The 12075-nt window shown below is 49.5% G+C and overlaps 1 pseudogene; it reads right to left on the bottom strand.

Moving 5' to 3' along the window:
- The window catches only part of LOC103648554 (serine/threonine-protein kinase STY13-like), a 34393-nt pseudogene extending 30009 nt beyond the window's left edge, over positions 1 to 4384 (bottom strand).
- Positions 4385 to 12075: the final 7691 nt, after the last annotated feature.

Genomic DNA, 12075 nt, shown 5'->3' with positions numbered 1-12075 from the left:
CTTGCTCATGAAGCATCTCCATATTCCTGATCTCTTCGTCCAACTCATCCTCTTGGGGTGTTGGACTGGTGGCCTTCCTCTTCTGGCTTCGGGCCTCTCGAAGAGAAAGGGTCTCCTGGTTCGGGTCCAGCGGCTGCAGAACGGCAGCCCCTATCGCTGAAGCTTTCTTTGGCGACATGACAAAGGTCTATGCTTGCCGAAGGTGGTCGAAAAGGGTTCACCGGAGGTGGGCGCCAATGTTAGGGACTTGTCCTTAAATGCTATGAATTAAGAACAAGGCAACAAAGAGATTGTTAAACGTTAAAGTCCTTCGTCCTTCGAAGCATTATTTCCCTTAGGATATAATGAGTTTCGGACGAAGGTTATGAAGGACATACCTTCATCAGTACAACAAATAATGAAGAAGGATTCATATAAAGTATGAGAAATAACATAAACACTTAAATATTATTATTAGCTCATTTTTATTTTATTATTATGGAAAAATAGAAATGATAACAAATTACAAATGTACCTTCGGCTTGAAAGAAGGCAAAAGTACAAGCGTGACGCAAAAGCAAATGTCAAGTCAGCGTGAACCGTACGGGAGCACTGTTCATCTATGTATAGGCACGGGACGCAGCCCATGTAAAATTACACCCATGCCCTTTACATTTGCTAATAACTCTATAGTAATCCATCAGGGTCTAAATAGCCTTTTCCCCTTTAAGTCGGTTTCCTTTTCTGCTATCACGCCGAAGCTCCCCTACGCATAGCTTCGGCTCTGCGCCATCCTTCGTATTCTTTGTGCTTCTTCACGCTGTGGTTTTGACCTAAGTCCGAAGGTACCTATTCATGTATCATACTCCAGAAACATTATTAAATCATGTTTTTGAGGACCTTCAGAAGCCGAAGGCCCCCAACAGCTGCCTTCTTCGTTATCGAGGGCTCTTTTTCCTTCTGAAAAAGCTTTGTCAGATGCGGCCCCAGTGGACTTAGCTTGATAGGCAAAGATTCAGACATTACCTTTAAGATTTCCTCCATGTCGGTGGCAAAAGGTGTTGCAGCAGTTTCTTCTTCTATATCAGTTGCCTTCTGCTTCGGAGCCGCAACCTTTCTTTTCTTCGAAGCATCTGTCTTCGGCTCAGGCCTCAGCTTTCTCTTTTTCAGTTTTTCTTCATCACCTTCCACCAATTTAGCAGCTTCTTTAATCAAGACGCTGGCAACCCTCTTTCTCTTCTGTCCTTCAGCACCTTGGTCCAGTCGCTCATAATCAGGATACTCAAAGTTCAGAGCATCCATCACCCGGTTTAACCTTCGCTTCGGACGAGTGCCGAAGGCTGCAGTCATTAGTTGATCTTCTTTTTTAGAATAATTGCCAAGAATTTCGTTGCACATAACTTCAATTGTGTCTAACCATTCTTGGCAAGGTACATTGAAATGTTTCTTGAATTTATAATAATAGGGCAACCGAACAAGTTCCCCTTTTTGTTTTCTTCCTTGAGCTTTGGCATGTCCCACTCTTTCAAAGTTGGGAACACTCTAAAAGCCAAGAATTCTTGCACCAGATCCCTAGTGCCAATATGCTCCGCAATAACTCGAAATTCGCCCAGTGCAATTTGGCTTGGACTCTTCGGCGTCATGTTGCACTGGGGCCTAGTTTCTCCGAAGACTAATTCTAGTGGACTTTGGACTAGCTTCTCCTTTTCTTCATCAATTTTGACGTAAAACTATTCAGTCTTCCAGCCAGCTGGCCACTTGGTACGATAGCTGATAACTAGAAACTTCGTATTTTTGCGATAAGCAAAATTGTAGCAGCCGAAGTTTTCATGCAGTCCGTCTTCTCTAGCTTTTGTTTGGTAATGAAGCTCATGTACTCAGCAGAAGGCTTCGGCAAATGGTTCTACCCCCTGGCTTCGGAGGGCCCAGATGTAAACGCTAAGCCTAATGATGGCGTTAGGAGTTAGCTGATGAAGATAAATCCCAAACTTCTTCAAAACATCAGCAATCATCCCATTCAAAGGAAATCTTAATCCTGCTTTAAAGAAGCTTTTGAATACTACCACCTCATCCTTTTCCGGCTTCGGAGTAATTTCCTCTCCGCCAAAACGAACCAGCTCCTTTTTTGCTTCACTGAAATAGCCTAACTTCATCAGCTTAGACATATCACCTTCGGTAATGGTAGATTTCCCAAACTCCAGGTGGCTGGGTTTAGATGGCACGACGATGTAATCATCTTCAGATTCAATTTCCTCAGCATCAACCTGCTCAGCTTCAGCGGCAGGTGCATCCTCCGATACTATCAGCCATGACAGTTTCATCACTTTAGAGATTGGAGCGGTTTCGGCACCTTCGGCTTCCTCTCCGTCGCGAGTAACCCTAGCTGTTGAGCGTACCCTAACCATCTGATGATTGAATTTCTTGTTTTTTGACGAAGTTGAAAATTTTTAATTTTGCCGAAGCTCTTTCTTGTTACGAAGTTTGAGCAAAATGAATAGCTTCGGTTGAGGATGCAGTAAGCAAGCTTTGGCTATGGTCAAATTTTTGGCAGCAAAATAGTGCATTAGCAATGAATGTTGTGGTAACTTCACACCTACCCGTATGTTTATATAGTGCCGCAGGTGGGAAGGTAAATCGTCAAGTCTTCCGCACCGGACAAACAGTCGCCCGTACCCACTGAACGGTGGGCCACAAAGCCCGAGAAGGTGAATCGCCAGGACGCACGCAACCGCTGCATGGTGGGGCCACCTCCCGCTCGGATTATTTTAATCGTTTCTCGGCAACGAGCTCAGGGAAGGTGTTTTCGGATATTCGGCATCCCGAAGCCTAGGAGATTTTTTCACGGATCAAGCTCCTTACAAAAAACGATCTAGCACCGCAAAGAGGCTACTGTTAGGGGTATGCTTCGTAGCCGAAGATCCTGAAGAAAGAAACACCTTCGGCAGGTCCTCTCAAAAGCAGTGCCGAAGCTATCACCCATAAAGCTTCGGCATAGTGACATGTCCCAAGACGAAGGAGTGAACCGACTTGAAGATGAAATGACCAATCGACCCATGATAGTTTGTGTCATGATTGTAATCGATTGTAAAGGGCATAATTATAATTTCACACAGGCTGCGCCCTGTGCCTATAAATAGATGAACAGTACCCCCGCACTGTTCACGCTATCTTGTAATCACTTGCACGCGACACCTGGATTATTGCCTTCTGTTAAGTCAAAGGTATAAATGTGATTAAATGTTATGTTTTAATATTTGAGTTTGTATAATGAAATATATGAATAAGTTTAAGTGCTTTAAGATATTATTCTCTCATGTCATACATATCTTATCTTTCATTATTTCATAACCTTAGTCATGAAGGTACACCCTTCATGACCTTCGTCCGAAGATCATTATACCTTTGAGGAGATAATGCTTCGATGGACGAAGTGCTTTAACATTTAACATTTTATGTTGCCTTGTTCTTAATTCATAGTATTTGAGAACAAGTCTCCAACAGGGAGAAACCAGGAAAATGGTGAAATCCATTGCTCCCATGACCCATCTCATTGTCTATGATCCCTGGGCCTTTTAGTCACACAAGGCCGACAACACATCAAGATGCAAACATAGATCATCAGATGCTATGCAAAGACTCTGTTGTAACTAACTTAAAGGGGAAAAAGGACAGCAATACACATCTTTTGAAACCAAGTTAATGTCAGGAAATGATTACAATATAAGTTCATACACTGAAACAAAGATAATATTCCTAGATGCTTCATTCATAATATTAGTATATGGTGTTAGGAAAGGTTTCATACATTGAGATATACCTTCTCTATCGGGTACACTGTTATCTGGCAGCGGCACACTTATCCTGAGTACCAGAAAATGCAGATAGCTTGCTTGGGGCCCTTGTCTGCATTTTTGGCAAACATCTATCCGATTACTACAAATAAACAAAGGAATTCTAAGAGCAGTGATGATGATGCTAGTTTTGTGAGGCTAGCTCTGTACCAGTTCACCCTTGTCCCATGACTTGCCACCTGATGGGTGTTTGAATGCACTAGAACTAATAGTTAGTTGGCTAATAAAAATTATTAGTGGAATTAGCTAGCTAATAAATAACTACCTAACTATTAACTAATTTACCAAAAATAGCTAATAGCTAAACTATTAGCTAGGGTGTTTGGATGTCTCGACTAATTTTAGCTACTAACTATTAGCTCTAGTGCATTCAATTATCCCCTGAATTACATACATAAGAAATAAAGTTTTTAAAATAAATTTAATTTTAGCACGACAAATTAAGTAGAATTTCGTGGAAACTGAAGAGCACGGAGTACTGTTACATTACCTAGCGTGAACTTCTTGGAGAAGCTCCCGGTCTCCGCACGTAGTACATCACGCGCGCCGTCCATGGAAGAGCTGCTGCACATTTGCAGGCGACCAATGCATCATTCTCTTGGTTAATTTGCAGCATCAGAAAGCCATTGTTTTTGTATCTTGCATGAAGAGATCGGAAGATAATAAACTTGATCGATCGTTTTTATACGCCATGGACATCAGGACATTTGCATATGGACGTACCGAGAGGACCCCTTTGCAGTGACTACACTAGAAGCATGTCTTATGGTAGGTGGCGCTGTTGGCCGTGAGGAGGTCGATGAAGTGGACGGTCTTGTAGCAAGCCGTGCACTTGTCCTGCGTGCCGGTGAAAGACATGGTGACGCGACACCTGTGGTTGCACAAATGCACCCACTCGCCCACAATCCCAATCACTTCTCTTCTCCGCTCGGGTATGTGAGTAAGTAGATGAAAGCTAGCGTTGAAGGATAACAGGTGATGCTTCCACGGCAGGGTACGAGAGCTCCGGGGCAAGCATAGGGCGCGGGCGGGCTCTACGCCACATAGACATCGTCAAGCGAATGCTTGATTTAGAATTACGGGGCAGTGCGTGTCAACTCAGGCACTCAGCTCATGATCTTGTGGGGACAAGGCTAGGGTGCACGACGAACGTGGGGCTGATGAACCACAACGCGGCGGAGTTGTCCAGCATGGACTGCACGGGGCCCTCATCCAGCGGGCAGGCGACGATGAGATAGGTGCCAATAAAGCTTTCAATGGTACACTACAGTAAACAAATTGACTTTCGACGGCCAAAGCTATATGTTGGGGGCGACAGCGAAGACGCTACCCTTGCGCGAAGTCTTCGTCGCCTCGCTACACCAACAAATGCGAGACGATCGGCGCGGCTGCCCTTTATCCTCTCCATTGTAAGACGAAGGCCAGACTCCGACGGAGTCTGCTAGTCCCGCGTCCTCATTTCGTCCGGAGGCCCACGTGGAATTCGGCCCACTGTAACGGGTCCCGCGTGGGCAAGCATATTACGGGCCTCATCTATAATAACTTTTCTGTAATGACGGTCTGTAACCTCCCTCTATGGGAATATTCTGGGGATACTCCGGGTACCCGAGGGTATAAACGTCTTTGTCTTGGGACGAAAGACACTCGGGTACCTATAAATACCCCCGTACAGTGTCCTTGGGAGGCCAGATTAACAGAGCAATTGTCATCTCGCGAGTAAACTTTGTTGGCATTCTCCCCACTCCCCCGTTGGATCAACTTGCCCAGGGGAGTAAGTTTCAACATTGGCGCCCACCGTTCGTGCTACCAACAAACCACCCGCGATGGCACCCAAGAAAGCTAGTTCGAAGGCAGCCCCATCCTTCGACGAAGCAGCGAAGGCAGTGCTGCTAACCGAGAAAAAGGGCAAGGCCCTCGCAGACAACACCCCCAAGAAGCCTACGAAGAAGAAGCTCTCAGCAAGAGACAGCGCAACGAACAACCCACTCCCGAAGGCACCCTACGCACCTGCAGCTCCGTAGGACAACCACAAGTACCACCCCCAGGCTTCTCTTCACCAGAGGGCGAAGACGCAACAAAGGACGGTGAAGTCATCGGCGTCTCAGCCGAAGAACAGCTACAGCTACGGGCCCTGCGCATCAAGAACCGCAACCTCCAAAAGCAGAAAGACATCCTCGAGGCCAAGCGCCAACGTGTCACCGCGCAAGCCAAGGTGCGCCAGATGATATGAGACGAGGAGCAGAGAGCCCGGGAACTCGAGCAAGAGATTGCGCTCATGCAGAGCGAAGGCCAACACGATCTGCAGCACGGCCCGCCCCTCCAACAGCGCGCGCTAGCCGGAGACTTATTCATACCCCAGCGCGGACCCTTCATCCCGCACGCCGCAGCTTTCCAAGGCATCAACTACCTTGATGAGCGAAGCCCCCTAGCTCCGCAACTCCAAGTGTCACCATGGCCCGCCAACTTCAGGGCAGGGACCTACCCCAAGTACAACGGCAACACCGACCCAGCACAATACATCATGAGCTATCAAGTCATCGTCGCATCATCTGGAGTGGATGACGCCACAATGGCCAAGTCTTTCATCATCGCCCTTGAGGGTCCAGCCTTGACCTGGTACACCAGGTTGCCCCCATTGTCCATCGACTCCTGGAAAGAACTCCGAGACAAGTTTCTGCTCAACTTCCAAGGGTACCGACCCGACACCGATGCATTGGCTGAGCTATCACTCTGCAAACAACAAGAGAAGGAAACCCTGCGGGAGTACTACCGCAAGTTCCTGACTCTCAAGTCACAACTGCCTTCGGTCGACGACCACATTGCCATACACTACGCCATCAGTGGCCTTCGGGCTGGCGTCCTATACAGTCACTGCATCAGGGATCCACCCAAAAATCTCCAAGAGCTCTATCAGCTGTTCAAGAAGTATGCCAGATCCGAAGAGCTCCATCAGCGCAAGGTCGAGTCTCAGAGAAAGCCCAAGGACCCTCCGCAGTCCAGCCGAACCTGGACAAGGCCTTCGCAGTCAGACTCCGGACGGGACAGCTGCAGTCAGCAGCAGGTGCACAACATAGCCAACCAGCACCCCGCCGGCGAGGCCATTCGCCGTCAAGAATATCCCCCCTAGGGCCACGGCAATGGCACGCGAGGCCGGGGCCGAGGACGGGCGCAGCAGCCGCGCCGATATTACTGCCTGTTTCATGGCGAAGACTGCGCGCATCCAACAAGGGATTGCCCAGAAACAAAGGCCACAAGGGACAGAATGTCTCGGGCACAACCAGCCGACAACCAGAGAGTTGTCATGCACACATATCACCACCACCACCCACAACCATACAACAACGGCCACGCCCAGCATCCGCCTAACCACGCATATCAGCACCACCAGGAGGTACAAGTTGTACCACCCCCGCTCCCGCCTCCGCATCAACCGAACCCACACCACCAAAATCACCCCCAAGCACCAAAACAAGAAGACTTCGCCAATCAGCCGTATCGTGGAGTCATCCACATGATCACTGGAGGGTCCAGCGTCGACTTCGAGACGAAATGGCAAAAGAGGGATCATTACCGAAGTGTCAACCACGTCGCCCTCACCGGCCCAGTCGTGCAAACGAAGTGGTCACATGTGCCACTAACCTTCGACGCCAGAGATGTCGATCTGCGCAGCGCACCCCACGTTGACGTTATGGTGATCAATTGCAGCGTAGCAGGCTGGGACCTGCACAAAGTCCTAGTCGACAACGACAGCCAAGCGGACATCATCTTCCTGCATGCCTTTGACCGCATGGGCCTCAGCCATAGCTTACTCAAGCGTTCGGACAACCCCTTATATGGCTTCGGCGGCAAAGGCACTTTCCCTATGGGCAAGATAGAGCTACCCCTGTCGTTCGGTGTAGCACCCAATGCGCGAAGCGAACAGGTCACCTTCGACATCGTCGACATGGTCTATCCCTACAACGCTATAATGGGTCGGGGCTCCATCAATACATTTGAAGCGGCCATTCACGAATTGTACCTCTGCATGAAAATTCTGGGCCCGCAAGGTGTGATAACGGTTTACGGTAACCAGCAGACTGCGTGCAACATTGAGAGAGACTTCGTTCCAGGTCAACGGAACGTACACTGCCTTACAACACAGCGCGAAGTCTCCGAGGCGACCCGCCCAACCACCCGACAAAAAAGTAAAACCACAGCTACAGAGCAACGATGGTACGAAGATAGTTCCCCTCGACCCGGAGATTAGCCGCCCTGACTTCGCAAGACGAGGAGAAACTCATCTCTTGTCTCTCTAGAAACAAGGACGTCTTTGCCTGGTCCACCCTCGACCTAGTTGGAGTCAGCCGCACCGTCATCGAGCACAGTCTGGGCATCGACCCTTTGGTGCGCCCAAAAAAGCAGCGACTGCGCAAAATGTCCGATGAAAAAACAGAAGCCGCCAAAGCCGAAGTGCACCGCCTGCTGGAGGCCAATTTCATTGAACCAATCGCCTACCCTACATGGCTCACCAACGTAGTCATGGTACAAAAGAAAAGCGGCAAGTGGCGCATGTGCATTGACTTCACCAGCCTCAATAAGGCCTGTCCCAAGGACAATTTCCTGCTACCACGGATCGACAAGATAGTCGATAGTGTAGCCGGATGCAAAGTCATGTCACTTCTTGACTGTTTCTCCGGCTACCACCAGATATACATGAAGAAGACAAGGCCAGCACCAGTTTTATCACACCCTTCGGCACGTACTGCTTCATCAGGATGCCAGAGGGACTCAAGAACGCTGGGTCAACCTTCTCTCGCCTCACCAAGATGGTGCTTGAGACCAAAGTGGGCTGCAACATTTTCACGTACGTGGACGACATCGTTGTCGCAAGCAAAAATAAAGAAGACCACCTAGCTGACCTCGCAGAGACGTTCGCAAACATGTGGGACCCACGACTTCGCCTCAACCCCGAGAAGTGCGTCTTCGGAGTTCGCCAGGGGAAGATACTGGGCTACCTGGTATCGCACCACGGGATCAAGGCCAACCCGACCAAGATTCAAGCAATCATCAACATGACACCTCCACAGTCAACCAGGGATGTCCAACGTCTGACAGGCAGATTAGCCGCCCTTAACAGATTCATTTCCAAGTCCGTAGAGCGGAGTCTACCTTTCCTCAAGACACTGCGTGGTGCAAAAGACTTCGCATGGGGACCAGAATAGGCGGCAGCCTTCGCTTCACTCGAGCAACACCTGTCAGACTTGGCAATTCTCACCAGTCTAGACCCCATGCTGCCTCTGCTGCTCTACATCGCAGCCTCGCCATATGCAGTCAGCGCAGCGCTAGTCTAAGAGCAAGACAGAGAGGGCACGACCCGGTAGTGTCCAGTCTACTATGTCTCCGAAGTCCTCATGACCTCCAAGTGCAACATGACTGAATTGGAAAAAATCTTTTACGCAGTCGTCATGGCATCGCGCAAGCTGCGTCACTACTTTGAGGCCTTCAAGGTGCGGGTCACCTCAAACAGGGGACTGGGAGAACTATTCAGAAACCCGGAGGCATCCGTCCTAATTTCTAAATGGGCAGCCGAACTCTCCGGGTACCACATCACCTTCGAACCTAGGACAGTAATCAAGTCGCAGGTCCTAGCATACTTCATCGTCGACTGGACTGGGTCGACACGGCAGCAAGAAGAACCTCCAGAGAAGGTGTGGACCATCCACTGTGACGGCGCATAGTGCCATACGGGGGCAGGCGCAGCTGCAATTATCACGTCACCCACAGGCGTCAAGCACAGATATGCAGCACGCCTTAGCTTCGCTTTGGAGTCCGACAGATGCACAAACAACATAGCAGAATACAAAGCCGTCATCCTGGGCCTTCGCAAGCAGAGAGCGCTCGGTGTCACCACCTGCATAGTCAAGACAGATTCCAAAGTAGTTGTTGGCCAGGTCGAAAAAGAATATTCAGCAAAAGACCCCGTACTCATGCAGTATCTCACGGCTGTTCGCAGTCTCGAGAGACAGTTCAAGGGCTTCACCTTACAGCATGTGGACCACGCCAGGAACAAAGAGGCCGACGCGTTGGCTAAGGCAGCGGCCACAGGCAAAACCTTGCCCTCTGACGTGTTCTACCACGTCATTGACACACCATCCGTCCGCAACCCAGAGGTCTTACAAGTAACCAACGACGCTGAAGGCCATCACATCGTCAACCTCATTATGACTGAAGAATGGCGAGCCCCAATAACCCTGTTTCTGCAAGGATATTACCACCCAAGTGACGTCAATGAGGCCAAGCGCCTCAAGCACCAAAGCTGGGACTTCGTACTAGTCGGGGGCTAGCTATACAAGAAGGGTATCAGTCAACCCATGCTAAAATGCGTCACCGAAACCGAAGGCATTCAAATCCTTCGCAAAGTCCACAACGGAACTTGTGGCTCCCACTTAGGGCCCAGGTCCCTCGCTGCCAAGGTGATCCGTCAAGGATTTTACTAGCCTGCGATAATCTGCGCCGCGAATCGAGTCACGAGGTCATGCGAAGCTTGCCAGAAGTTTTCTTCACGCTCGGGAAACCCTTCGCAGTTCACCAAGCTGATCGCCCACACATGGCCACTTCAACCCTAGGGGCTGGATATTGTCGGGCCACTACCTACGGCTCAAGGGAACCTCAAGTTCACCTTCGTCGCCGTCGAATACTTCACCAAGTGGATCGATGCCAGGGCAGTATCCACAATAACGTCGAAGACTGCCCAGAAGTTCTTCTGGCAAAACATTGTTTGTCGATTCAGTGTCCTGTCCGAGCTCACAGTCGACAACGGCAAACAGTTTGACAACCAGGACTTTAGGGACTTTTGCCTCTCCATCGGCACCAAGCCTGCCTTCGCCTTGATATACCACCCGCAATCCAACGGCATCGTCGAGCGCGCCAACAGCAAGATTTTCACTGCCATCAAGAAAGACTTCTCGACGACAAGAAGGGTAAATGGGCCAACCAACTACCTGAAGTAGTCTGGGCCTTAAACACGACCGAATGCCGGGCAACCGGATTCACACCTTTTCGTCTATTATATGGATCGGAGGCCATGACGCCGCAGGAGATAAAGCATGGGTCGCCCCGAACAAGCACATCAGTAGTCCCCGACATCGACGAACCAACGTCTAAAGACCTCATCGACGGAGACCGCGTCCTCGCCATGCAGGCCTTCAACAAATACCAAGCTCAAACCAAGGTCTGGCGTGACAACGTGGTCGTCCCAAGAGAGTTCAACGAAGGAGACCTCGTACTCGTCCGAACCACCCGGACAGAGTCACGGGGCAAGCTAGAGCCGAAATGGGAGGGTCCATTCATTGTCAAGACGAAGGCGTCCCCCAGCGCGTACAGGCTATGAACACCCTCCGACGAAGACTTAGAGCACTCCTGGAACATTGATAATCTCCGCAAATTTTTTGTTTAACCCTCAGGGCCCACGCACCCTTGTAATCCACCAAACAATACCATTCCGGCCCGCACTCTTTTCCTCCCGGGGGGTGAGGTTTTTAACGAGGCGGAGCCATGTAATATACCTGCAAAAGCCCCCACAAAAACAAAAACTCAGATGCAACATGTCGAAAAAGACCGCATCGACGGTCTTCGACATTCGACCACTACGAAGTCACCGCGAGAGGCAGCCTAGACTACCCTCGCGTGCGACACTCCGTGCAAAAGTCGCCTAAGGGTGCAGCCGGAATAGCACAACAAGTGCGTTAATCTAAGTCTTTTATTTAAAAGACACTCCGCGCAAAAGTCGCCTAAGGGTGCAGCCGGAATAGCACAACAAGTGCGTTAATCGAAGTCTTCTATTTAAAAGACACTCCGCGCAAAAGTCGCCTAAGGATGCAACCAGAATAGCACAACAAGTGTGTTAATCAAAGTCTTTTATTTAAAAGACACTCTGCGCAAAAGTCGCCTAAGGGTGCAGCTGGAATAGCACAACAAGTGCGTTAATCGAAGTCTTTTATTTAAAAGACACTCCGCGCAAAAGTCGCCTAAGGGTGCAGCTGGAATAGCACAAGTGCGTTAATCGAAGTCTCTCACTAAAGGACACTCTGCGCAAAAGTCGCCCACGGGTGCAGCCAGATCAGCACAGGCGTGCGAATATGGCCAACGGGCCACATTACCATACAAATTAGTTACATACACACAGCGAGGGCATCATATATTACATCGGCTCAACCTTCAGGATGATACCCATCTCCCTGTAATTGAATAGCATTATCCTCAATTC

The sequence above is a fragment of the Zea mays genome, chromosome 2 (assembly GCF_902167145.1).
Source record: "Zea mays cultivar B73 chromosome 2, Zm-B73-REFERENCE-NAM-5.0, whole genome shotgun sequence".
Lineage (NCBI taxonomy): Eukaryota > Viridiplantae > Streptophyta > Magnoliopsida > Poales > Poaceae > Zea > Zea mays.
The sequence above is the reverse complement of the archived record's forward strand: the minus strand, read 5'-3'. Positions and strand labels throughout refer to the sequence as shown.